Genomic DNA, 8,183 nt, shown 5'->3' with positions numbered 1-8,183 from the left:
AAAATATTTTATATGGTGCTGTGATATAAATATGATTGTATATTGCTTTTATTGTTTTAAGTGTTGTAATGTGCTGGTGCTTTTGCAGACAATAAATAAAAGTAAGAGTAAAAACTTGCTTCCTCACTTATTAAAGTTCATCCATGTTCAAAACAGAATAGATTATCTGCCTCTTTTCTAACATGTCTGACCTCAAAGCAATTGGGCAACTGCTTGTTTCTAGAGCTTTGCATTACATTTCTTCACGATTCTGTTGCCCATTTATGCTAGTCGCTTACATATGAAATGAACATACTTGTTCACATTAAGAAAAGGAGTGATCAGTTAAATGGATAACAAGTATAGCCAGTTACAATGGTAAAGATGTTTTAGTTTATGTTCTAAAAAAAAAAAAAAAAAAAAAAAGACTCCCAAGCTTCGCTCCATAAGCCAATCTACAATAGGGGTTAGGAGGAAATTTCCCTGCGGGCAAGTTGTCCTATAACTTCACGCTTTCAGGTATCTTCCTCTCAAGTATCAAATGGCCACTGTGGGAAACTAGATATTGGTCTAAATGGTCACTGGCCTGATCCCACATAGTAATTTCTATGATCTCTCCTTCACACTCAGAATTAGCAACAGCAGTTCAGAAGGAAAAGAGACATGCTTGGCATGCTACCAAATTCAAGCAGAGGGAAGCAAACCATGACATTTATTATGCAACTGCCACACTGAGACCCAAAAGAGGCACATCCAGTCATTGGTGCATGAGTTCAGATCAGGGCTGGCCTTATGACCCCCGGGGCTACTAAGCCGCAATTTAAAACAGGCCCAAGAGGGGATTTGAGCCGCTCACGCCCAACGAATCCCGCTTTGACAAGATTGTGGAAACCACGCCGGAGCTGCTAGGGAGTTCGCCCTGTTGCAAGCCTCCCTAACGTTGTCACTGGTCTCGCAGGGTTTGGGGCTTCCCCGAAGTCAGGTCACCCCACGAGAGTCCCGCCTGCCCCCAAGAACTTCCGCCGCCCAACGGGGCAGAGAAAACAAGGAACACGTGACCCCGCCCCAACAGCAAATACCGAGACCTCAGTCGGGACGTGCTGCTGCCGGAGCAGGCCAGGGAGCGCTGCGAGGGGTGGGGGTAAGAGCCTCACACGCCCCGCCCACTGCTCCGTCTCAGAACGAAAACATAGAACAAGCATGAGCGGCCGCACGTCATCACTGGCGTGGGCGGGAGCAACCAATCAACGGACTGTCCCTCCCTAGGGGCCCAACGGCCCCTGAGCCACGGCAGAAGTAAGGGAAAGCGACTGCTCCTCCTTGAGTAGAGCTCGCGCCGGTCCCGGGGTTGTTCCTCGGCGGCTTCCGTCCACTGTAACCCCCAGTGCGCCCCTCTCTTCATCTGCAGCGGCTGCAGGGTTCTCCATAAGAGCGGGCGGCGGGTCGTGCCCATCCGGAGCGCCCTGCCCGCGCCACCCAAACAACAGTCGCGTGCCCCCCCCCCCCCGGCCTTTGCACCACCCCTTACCACGCACGCACAACGTGCTGGTACCATGTCATGGTCCCGCCCACCCGGCTAGAGCGCGATCACTCATGTCCCGCGGTGGCTTCCTCCCGTTAGGGGCCCCGCCTTCGCCCTGCGGCTGCCTCGCCCCTGCCGCGGGCCGCGACTCTCGTGTGGCTGGTCTCAGCGCGCGGCGCAGGCCGCTCCGCCTTGCGGACGGGTACGGTGACTTCCTTTCTCAGGCAGGGGCGGAGGGCTCGGGCGCGGCCTGCTCGGCTGCCGGTGTGTGTCTGTTTGGGGCCCTGCCCTCGCTGTGCCCGAGCCTCGTGGTCCGTGCCACGCTCGGCCTCTGCTAGCCCTCCCCTCCCTCGCTCTGCCGACCCGGACCCCGCGCCCCCTGGCTTAGCCCGGCCCTGCCCCGCGCCGCCCACTGCCACCACCATGTCTCCGTCCTAAGGCTGCCTGTGATGGGCCCGGCCTGGACCTCCGCTTTGCCAGCGATGAGTCCCGTATCTTCAGCCTGGCTCCGGAACATGCCCTGCCCACGGCCCACCAGTGATGGGGACCCCGCACACCATGCACTGGCTGTCTCCCCTGCCAAACCCACCTACTCCCAGTGCCAAACTCCTACCCTCCCCCCGCTTCCCCGCTCCTTCCAGCTGCCCAGCCCACTTCTCTCTCCACACACACACTCACACACCCCCGCTCTTTCCAGCTGCCCAGCCCACCTGTCTCTCCACACACACACACACCCGCTCCTTCTAGCTGCCCAGCCAACCTATCTCTCCACACACACACTCACACACACCCACTTCTTCCAGCTGCCCAGCCCACCTCTCTCTTTCCCCCCCCCATATCCGCTCTTTCCAGCTGCCCAGCCCACCTCTCTTTCCCCTGCCCCAGACGCACTCCTTCCAGCTGCCCAGCCCACCTATCTCTCCCCCGCCCCTTCCTTCCAGCTGCTGAACTAGGGTTGCCAACTTCACATGACAATCTTTAATTAAAAATTAATCTTTAGTTCCTGGAAATTTGGCAACCCTGCTTGCCTCTCCCAGTTGCCAAACCCACCTCCCCCACCCCAAGTGTTGAACACCTTCTCCTCCAGCTCTGTCAAGCCACCAAAACCATCTGCCTTTCCCAGTTCTAAACATCTACTCCTCCAGGCTCTTTCTAGCTGCCAAACTCAGCTGTCTACCCCCCTACTGCTGAACATCTACCCCACTCTGGCTCTTTCCAGTCACCAAATAATTCCAGTCACTGCACATCCTACTGCTGAACACCTACCTACCCACTCAAGTTCTTTTCATTTGCCAAACCCCGACCTACCCTAGCTCTATTCACCTGCCACATTTACCCACACATACGAGTGACTAGTGCTCATCTCAGTAACGCCATCTTTTCCTTAGGGAAAGCTAATCCTTGCATTACCAATACAGTACATAGTCAAACCTAATGTGCTTTCTTCTCCTGATGTGATGCATCATTTTAGCAGGCATGCGTGTGTTCCATGCTGTTAATGAAAGTAGATCATCGTTCCATAACAGACTCCATGGAGAACTAACATATGGCAAAATGCACATTGTGTTACTACTGTTCCAGTGAATGCTAGAATTTCATAGATTTTCACACAATGGCTGTGGGCAGTAGCAAAATGGTTAACCTGATTGCTGAGTGTTTTTTATATATATATATATATGTATATATATATATTACATTGATGTCCAGAGGCCCCAGCAGGACCCACACCGTTCAGGTGTACAAACAGGCAGTGAAAAAGTGTCTGTGCTCCAAAGAGCTTGTAAGCTAAGATGGGACAAGAGGATATGGAACACAACAGAGGGAAGGGGGGTTAGGCGAAAGATGAGTTTGGCAATAAAAGGGATACAAGATTGTACATATTCTTAGCAATGTGTAGAACTTGGAAACTTCACATTTTTTAATGTCTGTAAAAAGACTCTAGATCAGTGGGCCTCTAGATTTTTATGTCATGGACCCCCTTATCCCTAATGGAATCTATCTGCGTTCCTGCCCCCTGCTCAGGGGCTGGGGCTGAGGCTGTGGCTGGGAATTGGGCTGTAGTCGAGGCCGGGGCTGCAACTGGGGACATGTCCAGAGTCAGGGCTGGGAGTAGAGCTGTGTTGGGGCCGAGACCGGACCTGGGGGTGGGGCCAAGTGGCACTCCCTTTCCGTCCCCCATTGGGGCTAGCCAGGGCCCTGCTGTGCCCCTCTAAGCTTTCTTCTGTGCATCCCTAGGGGGCACACCCCACAGTTTGGGGACCACTGCTGTAAGTTGTAAAGTATTTGCTTTTGCTAATGTAGTTAATATAAAAAAGGATTTATCCAGTGTAGGTGGTTAGTTGACTACATATAGGTTTTTAAAAATAGCCAAGTCACTTTTATATAGTTGTGTACTTCACTTTATGTGAATTATTATTTCTTATTTAAAGGTCTGTTGGTCTACATGTTGCTGAATGGACCGTTCCCAAGAGCAGGGAGTCTGCCCTGAGGGCTAATAATCCATGAACCGTGCAAATATAGTGCTATCAAACAACAGGTAAAGATATCCAAAACATTAATTCACAAACTATTATTAAAAAAAGCAGTGCAGTAACTGGAAGAAAAGGTGAGGACATAATTGTGCTAGGGTTACTAGTTAAAAGAAATATTGAACCAGGTGTGGTGAGGTTTTTTGTGTGTGACACAGAGATTTTGGTTTGCAGTGACTGGGAGGATATTCAAAAATGAAGAGTGGTAGTGTATAGGTGGCCTTTTAAGTCTTGTTGAGGATAGAATAAAAAACTTTTATCCTAGTGTAGACAGCGCAAGTTGTATTTTAACACATTAGGTGGTTGAGGTAAACATTAGGAAACAGGCTTGGGTTCACCTTGACCAGATAACTCTTGTTAAAATACAACTTGTCCTGTCTATACTTGAGTGTTAAAACATATTTAATATCAACTCTCGCCTTAATGGGAGGAGAAAGTCAACCAATACAGAGGTTTGAAAAGAGGGATGTGATATAAGTTACACATTCTGAACAGTTTGACAATACAAATAGTAACCCACACACTTCTGAATAGTTCTTGCTATGTTACATTCAGGATTTTAAATAGTTAAGATTGTCATAATATTGAATGTTAAAATAGTTTTTAGGATATGTGAAACAGCTGTCTTTTTGTGCCAGAACACAGTATATGAAATTACACAAATGCTGTCTGACTTTGAAGTATTTAGTATGAATCTGTTATACACAGTTTTTTATTTCAATATGTTAAGTTTAGATGTTCCTGGAATCTATATAATTAACATTAAGTGATGCTAATCTGTGGTAGGAATTTAGTATGGAAGGATTTAGTGTCCCCTCTGTGCATCCATGTGTAATGATAATTAACAGATTTCCCCTTTGCCATCTTTTATCTAAGGTGTGCATATTAAGTTCCATTAATCTTTCTTTATAAGTCATGCCCTCCATTCCTTTTGTCATCTATATATTACTTGTAATTTATCAGTGTTGGTAGGGGTTTTTATATTGAGCAGAACAAAACCCTGCATAGTGCTTCCAAGTGTGGTATTAGCAAGGCTGGTGTAAAGAGGAGTTATTACTTCTCTGGCCTTAAAAAAATGGTTCCTCTCCCCCATATGTGCATACTAGTATATATAGTATTCACTTTTCTTGCGATAGCATCACGCCTCAAGCTCATGTCTAGGAAAAACAGTGTAGGGAGCAATCCTGCCCTGGCATGGGGATGAACTAGATGATCTCATATCTTTTCAGACTCTAATTTCTGTGATTTGTTGTTGTATGCTGTCGCTCCAGATCCTTCACTTTACTGCTCTCAAAGCAACAATATTTAATTTTTTTCTTTTGCGTGGTGTTCTGATGGGTCAGTGACTCATTTTGCACTCGTGACCTATTTTCCCCTTGTACGTCAAAAATGATTTGAAGGACTGGTAAACTGACTTTGAAAGATTAAGTGAATTAAATAGATAAATTGGTCACTGATATGGGAGGTTGGTCACAGGCCAGAAAATGACCGTTTACGTATACCCCTTCTTTCGGATATATGTAAACCCCAAAGAAGGGGCTAAAATAGTCCAAAGGAGTGTAACTAATCATAATCTTACCTGGTGTGCAGACTGGATGAAAATTATTACCGTGCAGCAGTGACTTGTTTTCTCTTGAATGCTGTGTATGTAAAGTTTCTGGAGTACATCTATTCTGTGTGACTAAGGGAAACAACAAATTCCAGACTGAAATGGCATTCCCTGCAGAGAATTCTGACCTTACTATCTCACTTATACGGAATGATTTTATAACAACATTTAATTGTTCAAATTACTTAATATTAACACAAACATTTAGAAAACAAAGGATTTTGCATAGAAATTGTATTTCAGATACTGTTTGACTAGTAAAGTTTAGGAGAATCAATAAAATCAATAGATTATAACATGTTGTTACCTCCGTCACTCTGAGTGGTTAACCAAAAATTTGGGATCTTGCGGGTTGTTCCAGTTAGGAGGAGAAATGGGTGATGAAGTCAAGTATTTCTTTGTTGCAACTCTTGTCTTCTTACAAAGATTGTGCAAAGATCTTGTTTCCCTGAGTACAGTACGAATTGAAACTTCATATTGTGTTTTGCTTACAGTTCTAAGCTTCTTTCAGCCAGCACTGAACTGAAAAAGCTTTCTCTCTTGGTTTTTTCTAAGGCCATGCTCCCAGTGCTTTTGCAGTGTTCTTGGCTTTCTGCTCCTTCTCTGAGTTCTTCTCTGCTGTTTGTCTGTCTGTCACAGACATACAAATCCGCACAAAACAATGTCCAGCAAATCCCTTCAATGTGCACTCAACTTGCCTGTGCCTTTGTTTTGGTGGTGGTATGTACCTGTGTTTTTGGTGGAGGCTGCTATTGTTTTTTGTCTTGTTCCATAAAGATGCTTAATGGCTGCTTACAGCTGTCTTCAAATGAAGGGCAATGATTATGCCTAACCCGTAACAATATTTTGCAATAATACAGCATCACTCATTTGGGGATTTCAAAATACTTTACAAGGGGATTTGACTCTCAAGCATCTACAGTAGAATCTCGGTTACAAACACCTAAGGAATGAGAAGTTGTTTGTAACTCTGAACAAAACGTTATGATTGTTCTTTCAAAAGTTTACAACTGAATATTGACTTGATACAGCTTTGAAATGTTACTATGCAGAAGAAAAATGCCGCTTTTAACTGTCTTAATTTAAATGAAACAAGCACAGAAACAGTTTCCTTATCTTATAAAATCTTTTTTTAAACTTTTCCTTTATTTTTTTAGTAATTTACATTGAACACATTATTGTACTGTATTTGCCGTTTTTTTTTTTTTTTTGTCTCTGCTGATGCCTGCTTGCCTACTTCTGGTTCCAAATGAGGGGTGTGATTGGCTGATCAGTTCGTAATTCTGAGGTTCTACTGTATTCTAATCCAGGAGTCTTGATGTCAGTATCTTGCTCTAACCACTAACTAACGCTTTGTCTCCACAGAAGCATAGAGCCTCCCCATTAACAGAGTCTTTCTCTTAAGGTTCTATTCCAAAATTTTAAAACGCATATTTCACTAATGTTTTCAGGGTTGCCCATGGCAACCTACGAGAAGGACTTTATAGGCCACATGCTCTACTTTGCTGTTGTATCGATATTACTAAATTCTGTATTTTTGCTGTATCCTCTACAGTGTTTCCAGTGTCTTTCTAATCTGGTGTTATAGGAGAGGGCTACAAAATTGGTTCCAAGTAAGCAATGACAAGTTAGGACAAAGGCAGTTAGACAGTAGGACAAAGTAAAAGCTGACACATAGGCACGGATGGATTTACACAGAATCTTAAAGGTGCGAATGAAACTTACTGTCGAGAGCAAGAGGAACCCAATACTGAAGAGAAGTGTATTGTTTCAAAGCAGTGGAAGGAGAAGATTTATTTTAGCAGCAGTATTTTATACAGGCTGGGCTCGGGCATGAGGAGATGCTGGCAGGCCAGAGATGAGGAGACTGTTAGTACTTGAAATGACAGATATAATGTATGAGCAAGGATTTGGAATGGAGAAAAAGTTAAAGGAAAAAACAGACAGGATTTGGTGACCACCTGAATGCAGGGTTGGGAAAGGAGTTAGAAGTCTAATATGAAATTGAGGTTGCAAATCTGGATGATGTGAAGGATTGTGAAATAATTTTGGAGAAAGGATACCCAAAGGGTACCCATAGAGATGGTTTAGGAGAAACATATGGAATTGACTGACTCGAGCCCCGCTGAATCTCTCCCCTTCCCTCCAACCCCCCGAAGTTCCTCCATGCCCCCCAGTTTGGGGACCACTGGTCTAGAGACTGGATGGAAGATTGACTTATTTTATACGTCAGGGGTTCTCAACTTTTTTCTTTCTGAGCCTCCCCACCTTTCCCAACAGGCTATAAAAACTCTAGGACCCACCAGCGCCAGAAGAACTGCTTTTCTGCATATAAAAGCCAAGGCCGGCATTAAGGGGTGTCAAGCGGGACAGTTGCCCAGGGCTTCATGCTACAGGAGTCCCCACAAAGCTAAGTTGTTCAGGCTTCAGCTTCAGCCCCAGGTGGCAGGGCTGGGAGCCCTAGGCCTCAGCCCAACATAACTGGGCTTCAGCTTTCTGGCCTGGGCTCCAGCAAGTCTAACACTGACCCTGCTTGGCAGCCCCC

At 45.5% G+C, this 8,183-nt stretch overlaps 1 protein-coding gene across 2 annotated transcripts in view; it reads left to right on the top strand.

Annotated features, from left to right (window-relative positions):
• Nucleotides 1-1,615: 1,615 nt before the first annotated feature.
• FBXL4 (F-box and leucine rich repeat protein 4) overlaps nucleotides 1,616-8,183 on the top strand; it is a 107,262-nt gene continuing 100,694 nt past the window's right edge. For both annotated transcript variants that reach the window (XR_012655517.1, XM_032791767.2), the window contains exons 1-2: nucleotides 1,616-1,703; nucleotides 3,931-4,037. The gene's annotated coding sequence lies outside the window, so the exon portion shown is untranslated. The remainder of the gene's footprint in view (nucleotides 1,704-3,930; nucleotides 4,038-8,183) is intronic.

This window comes from Chelonoidis abingdonii, chromosome 3 (genome assembly GCF_003597395.2).
Source record: "Chelonoidis abingdonii isolate Lonesome George chromosome 3, CheloAbing_2.0, whole genome shotgun sequence".
Classification (NCBI taxonomy): domain Eukaryota; kingdom Metazoa; phylum Chordata; order Testudines; family Testudinidae; genus Chelonoidis; species Chelonoidis abingdonii.
Note: the sequence above shows the minus strand (reverse complement) of the source record. Positions and strands in the feature narration are given on the sequence as shown.